This window comes from Numida meleagris, chromosome 5 (genome assembly GCF_002078875.1).
Source record: "Numida meleagris isolate 19003 breed g44 Domestic line chromosome 5, NumMel1.0, whole genome shotgun sequence".
NCBI classification, from domain to species: domain Eukaryota; kingdom Metazoa; phylum Chordata; class Aves; order Galliformes; family Numididae; genus Numida; species Numida meleagris.
In genome coordinates this window covers 49,205,349-49,222,712 of record NC_034413.1, presented here as the reverse complement: position 1 = coordinate 49,222,712, position 17,364 = coordinate 49,205,349, and the positions used below count along the sequence as shown (strand labels likewise).

The 17,364-nt window shown below is 34.9% G+C and overlaps 1 protein-coding gene across 1 annotated transcript in view; it reads right to left on the bottom strand.

The window, feature by feature from the left end:
- The window catches only part of LOC110400102 (titin-like), a 243,014-nt gene that overhangs the window by 136,001 nt on the left and 89,649 nt on the right, over positions 1 to 17,364 (bottom strand). The window lies entirely within an intron of this gene.

Sequence of the window (17,364 nt, the reverse complement as noted above, 5' to 3'; positions counted from 1 at the left end):
TGTCCAAAATAAACATATTGATACATAAAAGTACTGAATCCAGTCTGAAGCTGACCTGCATCAGTAGACTATCATTTACTTTGTTTGTATCACATCTACACTGGTTTAATTTTTCCATTGCACTCTGGAGGGAAGAATTCCTTAGGAAGAAGGAATGGATTTATCATCACCAGCTGCAGATGGACACAGTAGTATGAATGGGGAAAAATATAAAGAAGGAGATTTAAGCTGTAGCTGGAAACTCAACAAGCAATGATAAGAATAAAGAATCATGACATGATGTACCTATAGCTGGTGGGATTTCATAAGTTTCCTCATATGCTTCCTCGTATGTCTCATAGATTTCTTCTTTCTCCCTAAACTCGTACTTCTCATAGATATCTTCCTTCTCCTCAGCTTCCTGTTCATACTCCTGTTCCTGGATTTCTCTGTATCTCTCAGGTTCTTCAGGTTCCTCATATGCTTCAATTTCTTCACTTTCCTGAACCTTCTCAAACTCTTCAATACTTTCGTATGTTTCATACTTCTCATATTCCTCATATGCATATTCATACTTCTCTGCTGCAGGAGCAGGAGCTGGAACAGGGACTTTCTCTTTCTGAATGGGCTTCTTGGGTATTTCAGGCACTTTAAAGACAGTATCATTGTTACTACCTTTACAATTATTTCATTTCATTTACAGTTGGTCAAGAACATCCACACAGAACAGAAAATATATGTGATAACTGCAAACACAATTTACTTCAAAATATAAGAATATGCGCAAGAAGAAGAAACATATCTGTACCTTTACTTGGTGGTGGTTCTTTGGGTTTGGGAACAATGGCTGGTACTTTCTCCTCTGCAACAGCTCTTTTACGCACTTCAGGGACTTAAAAGATATGATTTTCTTTTAGCAGTTGGAAGGAAAAACTTAAAGCGATATAATAATAAACAGGCAATAAACAGCTTTACAATGACTTGACTTTACAATGCAAACATTGATAATGAAGAGTTTTAACATAAATCAGAGCAGAAATCACATACAACAGACAAAAGTTAGAAAGAAGAAGGTCAAGAGTCTTTTTAGCATGAATATTAATGATAGTGTGGAGCATGTGTACCTTTTGCAGCAGGAACTTTCACTTTTTCAGGAGGGGCAACAGGTACCTTCTCTTCAGGAACAACTTTCTTAGGCACCTTGGGTACTTTAAAGATACGATCTGACTTCAGTGATCTTGTTGCACAGTTTTTAAACAGAATAGACACAAACCCAGACGCTTTCCAACAGCAGAACAGAAACTCACAAACAAACAGTGAAGTGACATACTTAATACAACACAGGCATACTAAAAAGTCTTGTGCTAAGCTCAGCTTGTACAAAGAATGTTATCTATCAACAACACAGCATTTACAAACCGCAATACCTTTTTCTGGTGGAACTGGCACCTTTTTAGGGACAGGTACCTTCTCTTCTGGAACAGGTTTCTTAGGCATCTCAGGCACTTTAAAGATATTATTTTCAATTTAGAATGTCATCTACCAGTAATAACAGTAAGACTACAGAAGACACAGATATATATATAATGAAATATAACAAAGGACATGGACAGACTTTTTGAACAAGTTAAACTGTTTTGGAGCTTATTATTTGTCAGGAATCTGACAGGCTCTCTGAGACATTGATACAGAAAGACAGCAAAGACACAAAAAAACCACAAATAACAAGCAACATAAACCAAACGTTGCTACTGAATGAGAACAACAACACAGACTGTTTTCCTAGTCATTAATTTATATACCTTTTGCTGGAGGAAGCTCCATTTTGCCAGGAGTGGGTACAGGTACTTTTTCTTTTGGGACAGGTTTCTTATGAATCTCCAGCTCTTTAAAGATTATTTTGCAAACATATTAAAATTACTTTCAGAACACTAAAAACACTAAGAAACATGAAACAAGACCACAAACTCCCCAAGAAGATTGTTAAGATTTACATAAAGCTCAGAAAAAGAAATGAAGTATTTTAATGAAGTCAAAAGATCTCAAGGATAACTTGCAAGCAGTGTTGTACCTTTTGCTGGTATGGTTTCCTCTGGAATTGTTTCCTCTTCTTCTTTCTCAGGAATAAAAATGGGAATCTTTTCTTCAGGCACAACTTTCTTTGGCACCTCAGGCACTTTAAAAGATATCAAGAACTTTTGCAACATTCCAAAGAAACGTCCACAACGTAGAACAAAAAGACACCAACTTTAAAATAGCAACAGTAAGAAACATGGGGGAAACTCAGTTCATTATTTTTCACTTTTTCTCTGAAAATAGCAATTTGGTTATAAGGATTATGTAAAGATTTACTCTAATGCCCAATTCTTATTGCCAACAGTATTACCAATGTAAGGCTTCAAATGAGTGGTTGCAGACGATCTTTTAGTTTCTAACATGTATCCTACCATTGTTGTCTTTTCAATTTTCCTCTAAAAACTCAGCTGCTCAGGTAGACTTTGCTCAGCACTGAAGAAGTAGCTTCTGAGTAATCTGCTTCTACATTGAATTTTGCATTTAGGGTCCATCTTCTGGTTATTTATAGAGCCAATTGCATTTTGACATTATTTTTGTGTAAGTTTAGTTAGTAGGCTTGAGATTTTAACTTACACTTTCAAGATGTATGTCAGAATGATCTCCATGAATTGAAGAATTTTGAGATAAAGTCCCACAGAACATTATTTCAGGTACTTTGTTTAAGCATTGTGACTCTGGAAGATGTGTTCTCACTAACAATATCACAATGAATTCTTTAATTCATGGCAAACACTTAAAATTGAAAACAAGTAAATCATTCAAGACCAGATTCTCAGCCCACTGAAGCCCTAACTGAGATCTAGCATTTCTCTCTATCTACAGTGGAGCAGCAGTGTGCTAGAACCAAGGATGTGGCTTCACGTGACTATAAACTGATTCCACTGGAATATGAAAATATAAGGAAAGAGAATTATCTGCACACACTGCAAAATGATATACCTTTAGCTGGAGGAATTGTCTTTACTTTAGGAACTGCAACATGTACTTTTTCTTCTGGTACAGCTCTCTTGGGCACCTCTGGCACTTTAAAGACATTGTTTTGATAAGAATTTTTCAGTTACATTTAGAACATCACAGCTACTAAAAAACACACAATAAGGTCACAAACAACCATAAGATGAAGAAAACTCCCTTCAAAAGGATAATTAAGGTTTACATCCAGCTTAAAACAACCAATAGAGATTAAGATCTTTTGATGAACTGAACAGAGCTTTCTGGTAATTTTCAGGAAGGAATGCTGTACCTTTCACTGGTATCTCTGGAATAGCTTCCTCTTCTTCCTCAGGAACAAAACTAGGTGGTTCTTCAGGAGGAGGTCTTGGTATTTCTGGCACTTCAGAGGCAGTATTTAATTGTAAAAAACTTAGACACAATATCAGAAGCAGAGAGACAGCTCACACAGAAGCTAAAGAGCGTAAATTAGCAAGTCAATAAACAATATCAGAAGCAGAGACACAACTCACACAGAAGCTAAAGAGCATAAATTAGCAAGTAAATAGACAATATCAGAAGCAGGGGGACAACACACAGAAGCTGAAGAATGCAAATTAGCAAGTGCATTTTTAACGACCTGCTATGATACTTCAGTTATATACTAATAACAAACATACAGAAACAACAAGAAGCATTTTGCACAAATTCACTGATGAGAAGAGATACCTTTGGCTGGTGAAGGCTCTGGCTTTTTATGTACAGGGACGGGTACTTTCTTTTCTGGAACTTTCTTGGGCACTTCAGGCACTTTAAAGACATTTTTGTTTAAGAAATTAATTTTCAGTGTAACATAAAACGACAACTGTGTAATTGACATTAAGATAACTACACAAACACAGTAAATTTAATTTTGTATGAGAGATAACTGATTTTAAAATAATTTATCTACAGATTCATCCACAGATGTAAACTTACAAACATCTAGACTACTGTGTTACAAGTTGCTGTAGTAAGGCCGGCGGGGAAAGTCTGGGTGTTTAGGTACATTATTTATCTTTCAGAGCAGCTGCTTTTGAAACAGCAAGTATTTTTAAATAACTTAGATTTGTAAATAACTATTATCTTTTGTTCCTCTCCAAAAAAAGAGAGACAAAACATGACACAAACATGGAAATTTTAGAAGTGCAGAGTAAATGTATCACCCACCCATGAGAAACATAAGTGTACATAACAAAGTCACAATACAGTGTTCTGATCACATATAGGTTCACTGTCAAACACACTAAGAAGAGGAGTGGGTTTGTTACTTGCAGTCTTCTAAAACTGGAGAAACAAAACTAGAATTACTTGTTTGAATCAGAAACAGGTGTACCTTTGGCTGACGGAGGTTCTTCCACTTTTTTAGGTACTGGGACAAGTACCTTCTCTTCTGGCACAGGTTTCTTTGGTACTTCAGGAACTTTAAAGATATAATTGCAATTTAAGAATTTCATATTTGAACCACCATGCAAAGAATCAATAAAAATTGAATGAATCTATTTGAATGACAAAATGAACAGACAAGAATAGACTCTTCACATTACGTTACATTAAAGAGCACATGTGAACAAAAAACTTTGCTTTTTTAAAACATTTGGTTAAGAGCTGATATACCTTTAGCTGGTGGAAGATCCTTCTTTTTCTTTACAAGAATTGGAACCTTCTCCTCTTCCACAGGTTTCTTTGACACTTCAGGAACTTTAAAGATATTATTGTAAAATGAGCTTGGAATAAGCAGCCGAAACACCATGACACAAGAGCCAGCAACACTAAACGTTTTAACACAGACACATAGAATGACAATTCTTAAGACCAATAATCCCTTTGCTATCATCTTGCTTAATACAAGTGAGAAGATAAATGAAGTCTAGAAGACCTTTCTGATTACGTATAATTACAAGTTGCTATACCTTTAGCTGGGGGAGCTTCCTTCTTCTTGGGCACTTGGACTTTCTTTTCAGGTTCAGGTTTCTTTGGCACCTCCGGCACTTCAAAAACATTATTTTGGTTAAAACGTAACCCACAAGCTATTCATAACAGAAAGGAGCAGAAAACAGCAGCACAAACACATCAAACGCAGAGCCCCCTCCCAAAAGAAAAGGAATAGTAATGCTCAAGTGAAGCATCTGAAACATGGTGTAAGTTATATATTCAGAGATTGCCTGCTAACATCAAGTGATGGTATACCTTTTGCTGGAGGAGCTTCTTTTTTCTTCAGCACAGGGATTTTTTCCTCTGGAACAGCCTTCTTGGGCACCTCAGGCACTTGAAAGATACCATTAATGTCTTAGGTATTTACGTCTAAAACAACAGGCACGTAAAGCGCAAGCAAGAACTCCTAGCACAAATAAATCTCAAATACATACCCAAAACAAACAGCTATGATTTGAAATGATTTGAGGACAAAGACAGAATAAAACAGTAAACAGATTATATTCACTGCTGTTAAGCCTACCCTCCCTGATCAGCCACTGACGCCATGAAGAAAAACATTTTTTTAAATTCAAGGATTAATTTGCTGATCCAAAGACCGAGTAAGGTGGGATGTGGCTTTTTAGAACCAGTTAAAAAAAGACAAAGAAGCATAATGGTGGGGAAACTAACTAGAATACAAATTCAATCCTTTCCTCAATTTTTTTGGAGCAAATTGAAATGCTAACAGTGGATGAAAACAAAAACTGTAATAAGCACCTGCGTTAATTGCTGTATTAATACTTTAGGGTTTCACTTTTCTCCTTACTTTCCTCTAGAACTATGATCCTAACACTTTTAAGATATTCTACAGGCTACACTTGATCATGTTGAGTAAGACAGTTTTGCATGTATATTGAATATATGTTGCTGATTGCAATTTATTCTTCAAAATTTTCCAAGTGCTGTCTACATGCAAAAAGCAAGCAGATACAGTTTACCAATTGATTTAAGTCCAACACAGAACCTTGGACAAATTACAAGCACCCAGCAGTTTATACCATAATTTGTTAGTTAATGACATCAAATCAAATTCTGGCTCTGCTGAAATAAGCACAAATTTTCTATTTAACTGTACATTCAACTAAAATGTGTATTAACAGTTATCTTACTCCAAAATCCAGATGTATTCATATAAGTTTTATGATGATGGGAGGAGAGTAATCGCTTGCTCTGAGCATATTGAAGAAGGACTGGAGCACATACGGGTTAAAGTTAACTGCTGGGATTAGTCAAGAGAAATTTTATTAGCCAACCCTAGTTTTCCAGCTCAGGAGAAATCTCACTTTTGCTGTGTGCAGCATGGCCTCTTCTTTAATAGAAAAAATGTGCTAACCAATATGTCAAAATTATAGAGCAAACAACATTAAATATAATTTTGACATCCATTAGTTAGTCTAAAGAAATCTTGAACTTCTTTATGGGGAAGAAACACTATGGACTGATTTGATTCAGATCTGGAAAGTATGTTTTATGTACTCTTAGATGATTATGTCATGTTGGAAAATTGGACAAAGTTAGTTCATGTCTTTATATTAAGAGGTAGGAAGACTTTATTACCAAGATCTTGGCATAATCTAGTTTTCCTCTCTAAACAGTGAATAATATGTTCACCCTGTACTAACAATGTTGAAAATTTATACCATCAGCATAAACATTCCTGACGAAAATATCTAGAAACTAAGGGAATTTAAATATGTCAATTTAATATAACTTTAATATCTTTGCTTTCCATAAATAAATATGCTAACAACAACTACAGAATTTTCAAATAATTTTGAGAGGAAGTCAAAGAGGCTTGTGTTTTTAAATCACTTATTTTCAATTACCCTTCTGATTTACTCGATAAAGATATATAATTTTTTGTGACAGTTCTGATAAGCAATTCTAAACATTTCAAGCATAGACTGATAGTAAAATTTGACAAGGACAAAATAAATATCAATTAAATTGTCTTGGTTGGTTATACAGATTTCACGTGAAAGAGGAAAGAACATTTATGACATGGAACATTTAAACTTGTAGAAGTAGTGAAGAATACTCTATATCCAAATCATTAAAAGTCTTGGAAAAGAGTAAGCTGTAAAGCACACTGGAACATATTAAGACAAAACTTTGATACATTAGCAGAAGAAAATATACTACTCATTCTCACACCGTTCTATAACTAAGTATACCTCTAACTGGCGGCAGAGCCTCCTCTTCATATTGGGGAATTTCTGCCTCCTTCTCCTCATATTGAGGAACTTCCTCTTCATAATAAGCAGCTTCTTCTTCATAATGGGTGACTTCTTCCTCTTCATATTGCGGAACTTCTTCATATTGAGGAACTTCTTCCTCATAGTGAGTAACTTCTTCATAATGTTGAACTTCCCCCTCGTAATGGATTACTTCCTTCTCATATCTGCTTACTTCTTCATATTGTGGAACCACTTCTTCCTCCTCATCCTGAGGAACTTCAACGTACACCTTTTCTTTTTGGACAACCATCTTGCGCACTTCGGGCACTTAAAAAGATACCAATTAAAAGAATTTTAAAATTTAGTATGTACATCTTAATAATACTAAGGATCAGAAGGCAATGTCAAGTAAGAATTATATCAAAGGACAAACATTTATTAGAAAACAGATCGGTACTCACTATACATGGAACATACATGACACAGAAAACATTTATATAATATTTCAGTACTCTATCCAGTATACCTTTGGCTGGTGGTCTTGGCATTTTTTTAGGAGGAGAAATTGGTACTCTTTCTTCAATGATAGCTCTTTCTGGTACTTCAGGCACTTAAAAGATACAGTACATGTATATTTAAGAATTTTTTAAAGTGGCATTTAAAAGAAAAATATTCTTGTCAAAACAAAAACAACCATACAATACATGGTTAATACACAAAAGACAGTTGCACTTATTGACATTGGACATGTAATTATGGAAGTAAATTAGGCTGTAATTCAATAAAGTAACAATAAACATTTCAAGATCCCATCATAAGAACTGGAGGTGATTTCTACTTCATCCACTGCTGCCAGGAGTGAAGTTAAGTTTGCTAATAGGCAAAACTCAAAATCCAAATTCTGCCAACTACAAAATCACTGAATTCCATTTGTGTCCCCTTTGGTTGCTCTTTTCCACAACAGTGACACTTTGTACAACATCAGTAACAGCACAAAGTTTCAATCACTGTTAACAAAAGATTTGCAAAGAAAACTCCAGATGAAGATGGGGTAGCATGTAGAAAAAAGTTGTGTGAGTGCATAAGAACAGATAAGATCCCTAGTCTAATTAAGGCCAAAAGAATTCCTTGTTCAGCGAAGGCATTTCTCTTCTGTCATTTGTTTCAGACAGTGCCTGGTTTATTCAGTCATGGCAAGCAACCATTGTTTGTAACAGCAGAAAAAGTTCAAAAAGATTAAGATGTGAATATGTTCAGATTTTAAGTTTTATTCATGAAAGAATGCATTCTATGTTTAAGCACATTCTCTTCTTTTACAGCAACAGTGTAGGGGTTTTGTTTTCCAAAGCAGGCCTCTTGGGACTTGTGATCTATATCAAGGGAAGCTGCATGGAAAATTACCGTAGTATTGTAACATCTGGGAGACAGCAAGTCTTGCTAAGTTAGAGAATAACTTTGACCTTTTCTTGTCAGATCTGAGATCTTTTTGATCTTTAGTGATGAGTTCATTCTGTCAATGACCAATTTGAGAATACTCACATGCTTTCTTCATGTCAAGCTACAGTGACTGTAGATGTGGAGAGAATGGGGTGATGTGAAGATTGGCAAGCTTTTTAAAAGTTTTCTGGTAGAGCTCTTCTTAATGTTTAATTGTAAGGGCCAAGTACATCTGCATTTGAAATCTTAAAGTAAAACTGATTGGAACTGGTAACTTTGATTGTTTTTATTACAAAAACTGCATTGTGCATAAATATCCTTGTCAGGAAAAGCAGGTTTCTATGGATTGTTTTGTCCCAGTGTCAACATTTCTATTTGCCATCCCATGGGAGAGTGATATCCTTTTGTATTATTTTCCAAGACCAGCTGGTATATCAGAAAGACAGTGAAAGGTCCTCTTCTATCATCCTCATAATACTCATGATCAGCCTGTCCCCATACCATTCTCCAGTAGATTAAATAAATTATTTAACTTCACACTGATGCGGTTATATTATTTTTTCAATTCATACTGATATGTTCAGGGTGATAGATAATTTTATCAATAGCAACAGGAGTAAAAATAGTTAAGTATGAGCCACCTTATGAATCATTTTCCACAAATCAATGGACTACTTCCCTAACTAATATGGCAATGAATTTTCTGTAAGAGCTATGGACTTTCTTTAAAACCCTTGACCTGGAAGGTCCAATACATGAGATTATGCTAAGCCACAGCATAAGAATTCAATTTCTTAGCCAGATGAGAAACAGAGCAGAAATAAAGGCTGTTACTTTCAGATTTGGGTGGGGGATTGCTGTCACAGTAGAAGAAAGGATAGAGTTTATTTTCAGAAAAGGAAAGTCTGTTAATACAAATAGATGAAAAGGCTGCCCTGCTTCCCCTCAAAGGTCCGAGAGATGGCAGGATTTGCAAAGGAGGGGCTAGTGAACTAGTTGGGGTTTCACTACAACAGCAACAAGCTAGAAGGAAAGATTTAAGCCTTTTTTGAGACTGGAATATTGTTCTGAGATTCCTTTGGTATTCTACAAGCTTCATCTTTGAGATAAACTAATGATGATGATATTCACAGAACAGTAGATTACATTTTCGTGTCTTTTGTTCTCTTTTTTTTTTTGTAATTGGCTGTCAAGATGTAAATTTGGACATGGATTCTCTTTGTTCATACCTGTGTATGAAATCTCCTCCTTTGTGTGAAGAGAAATGGATACTTCCTCTGACATAGCCCAGTGTTCTTCTTCTGCAGGTACTTTAAAGACAGAGTCTAATTTTAATATATTTTCTGGTGCAATATCATGTAGGATAATACATATCCCATTAAGTGTTTCTTAGAAAACTGATTATTATTTCTAAACACCTCTCACACCCAGAGTAAGTAGGGAAAATATCTCTAGTGTTTTTCAAAGACTCTTTTAAGGTCCCCTTGGGGGATGATGTTGGAACACCAGAACTATAAAAAAATGTGCCAGAATTTTAGGTTTTAAGCTCTCATGGTATTGCTTTAGGGAAGTCTGTTCATAGATTAATCCACGGGCAGGAGTACCTTCTAGTGGTGGCGACACTTTTCTTTTTGGAACAGCAACAGGTACTCTTTCTTCTCTGATCATTTTCTTTGGCTCTTCTGGCACTTTAAAGATAGTAGTTGTAAGAATGCTAAATTCTAAAAGAAATAATGCATTTCCATACAAAGTCCATACAAAAGAATAATGGACAAACAATTATGGGGAAATAGGACAGATTTACATATCAACAATACTTGCAGTAAACAGAACAAAAACACAACATGCAAACATAAAGACATTTAAGTTCACAGAGAAAATGACCAGCTGAATTTTTAATGCATGGTGGCTAGGTAGGCACTAAGTATTTGTGAGAATCTTTTTTTGGAGGTGTTCCAAGAATAAATTCCCTGGAATTAGATCCTTTGAAACACCTTACAATTTTAGTAGCAGTAGAGGTATAAGCTACTGAAAATAAAACAGAAAATATTAGACTTACAAAAATACAGCGTAAAACACACCAAAAAAGCAAACTGCATAATCACACAAGATGAAGATGCAAAGATGGAGATGAAAGATTTCTCTAGGTCCCTCAGAAACATAATTTAATCACAAAACACAAGACATTGAGCACACATAACAAAATTACATTTCAAAAACAAGATCAGAGAAGTGGAACACATATTTCTAAGTCTGATATCTGCCACTCTCATATTGACTATGTTCTAAAACATAGATATTATTTTTCTAAATGCGTTCACATTTATTCACTGAGTAAATTGCTTCATTTAGCTTTCCAAAGCTCTTAAGCAGCCAATATAATCAATGAAGTTACTAGCAGCTTAGGAAATGCAAGGAATGCAGCCGTGTGACTGTTCTCCATCACCTTCTGCATTTTTTGCAATGAAGAAGACAAAGTTCCTTTTCATTTATAATCAAGATGGTAGAGAATGGAATATTAGCCAGGCAGATGATGAGTATTATGCATGCATATATCTGATATTTAGAAGCCTTCTCTACTTCGAAAAGAACTCAGATACCTTTAGCTGGTGGAGCTGCTACTTTCTGTGCAACTGGAACAGGAACTTTCTCTTCTGGCACAGTCTTCTTGGGCACTGCTGACATTTTAAAAATTTTTGTTTATATTGAAAGATTTTGAATCAATCACAAACATTATCAGATGACAAAACACAAAAGCAGAGACCTGACAATTCTTTAATTCAAATAAGGAAATGACAGCGAACAACAAAAAAGCTTGTGTTACACAATTATATGTTATAAATACAAATCATCATTTGGATAAAAACATTTTCTTATGTAGCTTTGAAAAATGATATACCTCTTTTGGGTGGAGCCTCATCTTTTTTAGCAACTGCAACTTTTTCTTCTGTTATAATTTTTCTGTGCACTTGAGTCACTTTGAAAGAACAAGAATATTTAATTGTAATACTTGATTTGAAGACACATGGAATTTTTTGTACTTTATCTGATTTTGTGTAAAAGAAAATGCTTAGGAAACTTCAACAACAAAAGTGAAGCATCACAGAAGAGTGTACTTTAAAACCATAGAGCAAACAAAGCAAACTGTCAGAAGAGAGGGGAGATGCAGACAGAGATTACAGATACTAACAAATAAGAACTTCTTTATGTAAAAAACCTGAACACAAATACTGCAAGACAAACAAGAAAATGTTTCATGATGTTATTCTTTCTTTGTTTACCTTTGGTTGATGGTGGTTCTTCAACTGCTATCTCAACAGTGGGCACTTCTGGACGTTCTTAAAAAAGATTGTGCAACTTTAGAAAATGGGATTGATCTCACCAACAGGCATAACATAAACATAAAAATTTCCTCAGCAAGACAAAGTCCATAGTCCATATTGTAGACAAACTGACATAAGTACATGCTTAACATTGAAGAAATTTGATATGTGAGATTTATTTATCAACATGCATGCATGTCAAAGAAGGAATGCAGGAATAAAAGAATTATTTTTTTTTTACTTGTGGACCAAACCACAGATATACCTCTTGATGGTGGAGCCTCCACTTTCTTAGGAACAGGGACAGGTACTTTCTCTTTTGGAGCTGCTTTTTTATGAACTTCAGGCACTTTAAAAATATGAGTAAGATGGGAAGATGAGAAAGAATATTAAGCTGTAATGTTTGTAACCGTCTACTACATTACTTTTTTGTCATTTTTTTTAATAGTAGCATTCTACTGAGTTATTTTTCATAGTAAAAGATGGAACTTGAGACAATCATTCATCACTGGAAGCAGACACTACCCATGACAACATAAGAAGACAGTATGATAAACATTATCCTCTTTAAGAGGCATGTGCAGCATCATCCAAATGAGGAACTGTTTTATACCTTTAGCTGCTGGAGCTTCCTTAGGAGCAGCTGGAATTTCTGGTTCAGGGGCAACTCTCCTAGGCTTCTCAGGCACTTTAAGAGATTGTAATACATAGTTTTACAAAGAAGAATAATATCACTTTAGCATACACACATTTCCTTAATGTAAAAACCCACCAATGCAGAGAAACACGTAGTGGCAACATACACTCAGAATAATGACACAAGGAACACTGAGACAGAAACAACTAATACTTTTTAACGAAAAGAATGTATACCTTTAGCAGGAAGGGCTTCCTTTCTTTTAGGCACAGTTACCTTCTCCTCTATGTAGTAAGACTCTTCTTCAGTCACTTAAAAATAGTAAAATAAAAATACTTGAATATTTAATATTTGACATCTATTACTGTCTTTATGGCACTGGAATGTAACAAAATATTTGGTAAGACAAGAGTAAGTAGTGTGCATTACTAAAAGACATCTCCAGTGTCTTTTACAAACTAGACTGGTATCCTCCTGCTCCTTCTGAAGCCAATGGAGCAAGTCCAAGCAGCTTAAGACTCTTATCTCATATTTCTGTGGAATTTGAAAATCTGGCATGTGAAGTGCCAGATCAGAACTTTCCATTCCTGTGTCTGCTAGTACACTACTATGAGGACTTGTCTACTTCAAGAAAGCCTCCCAAATACTGAAAAAAAATCATTAATTTATTGGATAAAGCTATCCCTTGTAAATACTTTCTATGGTGTTGCTTGTAAAGAAAATTGAGACAATCAGTATATGTTACTGTTCTTCACAGAATTATGTTATGTCAATAAACTCATAGGTGGAAACAATTTTATCAGTTTCGTGTGAAATGGTATAAGGAACTGGAATACATCATGAGATTCTGAAGGGTTTTGACTTCATCCAAGAAACAAAGTGAAAGAGCAATTTTCAACAGAGAATTGTGGTAAAAAAATAAAACAAAAATAAAACATCAAAGACACCTCATTTTCACTGTATGAAGGCAAGATTAACTATACTTTTCAAGAGCAAGACAGAGAAATTGAAGAAAGTACGACAGTTTATAAGATATGAAACATGGCATATTTGTGCAGTAGTAAAATTTCCTTTTAAATAGTGTAGATCTTTATGCTATTTTTGATACAAAACAAAACTCTCTTTTTGCTGTTGTCTAGTATGCTTGAATTGTGACCATACCTTCAGAAACCTCTTCTCTGTGAATGGAAATAGATACTTCCTCCATTTCTTCTTCAGACCATTCTTCAACTATTGGTTCTTTAAAGAAAATATTTAGTTTTATTATTTCTGGTGGATGGATGGATGGTTCAACAGATGAAGATCAGCTCTTAAAAGTTCTGTATAACAACATGCATATTGTATGGAAAGTGCTGTGCACACATATTTATGATCTGCACTAAGTGGCCCATATGCCATATTGTGTAATGCTGTCTCTCTCAAATATTTTTCACAGGTCAAATGTCAGCCCATCAGAATGCTTCAACTCCCCAGACCTCCTCCTCACAGCAGCTGATGTGGAGAAAGAATTAGATGTTGTTACTTGATCCAGCTACATGAAAGTAAGAAGGATACAAGATAAAGGCTGGTCAAGAATTGAAAGGATAGCTTGTCATGGATATCTACAAACATGACTGAATCAGGGAAAACATCAGCTTGTTCAGGGGTGAAAGACTGATTAGCAGGGGAGAAAAATTAACAGCATATCTGTATATATGATATACATTTGCATGTTCATATTTTAGGAAGATACTTCCTAAATACTTCCATATCTTCTTTTCAAAACTTATTTGTATTTTTTAATAGAACATGTAAATTATATTGACAGGCAAGTCATTAGTGGCACATAAAAACAGTCAAAATGGTGATTTCATCTTGAAACAGGTTTGTGTTGAAATTATGCCAACTTAAAATAACCGATCTCAACCTCATTTGAGTATGAGAATCTGAACTAAAAGAGCTCATGAGAAGATAATACTGAAGAGAAAATAGTACTGCTATCTGCAAGGCTGCAGAGAGCAAAGTAGGGAGTATAAGAAATGGATAGCTGTGGTCCTAAATGCTTCTATCTAACCTCAGCACTATAAATCTATACATCTTAATATAATTTCATGCGAGTCTGATGCTAAGATTGGTGGTAGTGTTCCTGTACATTTCATGGGATCCTGGCACTCAGGAATGAAATATTAAGTGGCATTCAGAGAGTTTTAACTACCTCCAAGTCTGTAAAATATTCCAACAGAAAACTCATTCAAAATAACTAATACAAAATTCTTGCATATTTTTATCTTGGTCTTAGAGCGAGAGACTTCTAGAAGAAGCACAAGATTCTCATTGGTGTTTGTTTACAGTCTACCTTCAGGTGATGGGATTTCTTCTGGAACAGCAATGGATATTCTTTCTTCTGTAATACGCATTCTTTCTTCAAAAGTTGCTCTCTTCTGCACTTCAGGCACTTTGAAAGATAGTAATATTAAATGGATGATTTTCTAATGCCAGTGTGAAAGCCATCTTGCAAAATGAAAATAACTAAGTTTCGAAAGAATTGCTTAAGGGTCTTGAACAAATAACACATAACAGAGATTCAAAACTGAACATTGGTAACTTTGTAAGTAATGTACAACACACAAAAAACTACCAATTGTTTTATTGTCACTAAATCAGTATGGTGGAACTCATAAAGGAAGCACAAATCAATGACTGACAATAGAGAACATACACATAGAAGCTAAGAGACAGCGTTTTATTTATTCAACTGGAAAGCATACCTTTAGCTGGAGGAGCCTCAACTTTTTTAGGAACAGCAGGAGGTACCTTTTCTTTAGGGACAGGTTTCTTTGGAACTGCAGGCACTTTTAAAAAAAGCATTTAATTTTAGGATCTAGAAAGCGCAAAACTTGCAAAAGCAACATGTAACAGAAATGTATTGCTCAAAAAGATGATTACACAGATATATTTTGTTTACAAAGCACAACAACTGACTAAACTGCGGGAAATGTTTATGTTCTAAAGACTACAAGACACAATACCTTTTGCAGGTGGAGCCTCTTCTACTTTAGGAATCTGAGGCAATTTTTCTTCTGGAGCTGCTTTCTTTGGTACTTCTGGCGCTTCAGAGATATTAATTAAACAACATTAAATAAACAAAATTACAAGTGTCTTAAGACTACATCTAAAGCACAATTATCAACAAAACTGACACAAAATATACATAACTAGTATTACTGAAGCAGAACTATTGTTAGGTGAATCTGGGTTTAAAGAACAAAGTTAGACCACACAAAATGCTTAAGATATTTGATTTAAGTATACCTTTAGGTGGTGGAGCTTCTTCTCTTTTTGGAACAGCAACTTTTTTCTCTGGGGGAGCTCTCTTGGGCTCCTCTGGCACTTAAAAAACATGAAACAGAAAATAATTGAATTCTGTATTTCAAAGATCTATTTGAGTATTTTAAAAATGCATCCATTTATAAGAATATCAAGACACACCACATATCACATAAATATTACACGTAACATAGAAAGATATAAGAATAACATACATTTGAAAAAAAAGGTTTATCTAATCAGTCACTGGAAGCCTCTAAAGTGCTTTGAGACTGATTTCTTAACTTAAGAGAGATATCAGAGTATGTTATCTGGTTTAAAAAAGTGTCACGTATGCACAATTGTACGTTAAAAAAATAAAATCTGACACAGATATACTTACATAAAACTAAAACCAACAAAAAACAGTACAAAAAGATATTCAAGAGGTATACTCCATCACTAAATATACCTTTGACAGGTGGAGGTTCTGCTTTGGGAACTGGAACGTGTACTTTTTCTTCTGGAGGAGGTTTTTTAGGCACTTCAGGCACTTTAAAGACATTAAAATGTGTTTAAGGAATCTTGTCAAGGCTTTTAAGTTGTTTTAGGTGAGAACAGACATATAACACACAAATACCACATATACTTATATTTAAAACTGAATACTAGCTAGAACAAAACAACAGTACAGGACTGGTTAAAGTCCACTTTCAAAAGATGCTATACCTTTTACTGGGGGAGACACCTCCTTCTTAGCAACAGCAACTTTCTTTTCTGGAACAGGTTTCTTAAGGACCTCAGGCACTTGGAAAGCATTGCCAAAGAGAGAGATCGTTAGTTTTCGCAACACTTATCCACATTTCAGTAAGCCAAGATTGCTTTATAGCACACAACGTCTGGGCAAGTAGTTAAACACTGCAGCACAATACATTGTACAACCCTTTGGACATAATGCAGACTATCTAGGAAAGACACTAAAATACAACATAAGATTCCAATATCAACATTTATGTACTATCATTTTTCATGGCAGTCTACTGAAGAAAAAAAATACCCTACTCTTATCTGCAAAAAACACACTATCTAAACAAACACAAGAAACAAACACAAGATTGTTAGGAAAGAGAAGAGCCAACACTGAGACACATTCAAGCACTGTAAATTAAGATACAGTATAAGGCAGAATAAAGAAATGAGATAATGCAAAATGAAAGGCACATAGATAGCAGGTTGATAAAAAAATTGAAGACAGCTTACAAAAATATACTGAAAGATAGTAAGATTATTATTTCTTTTCTTTCTTTTTTTTTTTTTTAACTTGGGTAGTAGAAGTACCTTTAGCTGGTGGAGCTTCTGCTGGGACAGGAACAGGCTTTCTTTCTTCTGGGACATGCCTCTTTGGTATCTCAGGCACTTTATATAGATATGTGGTAAACATTTAGAAGATGGAAAGAGATTTAGTACATTGCTGTAGGCTGCTTTCAACATGCTGTGTATGCAA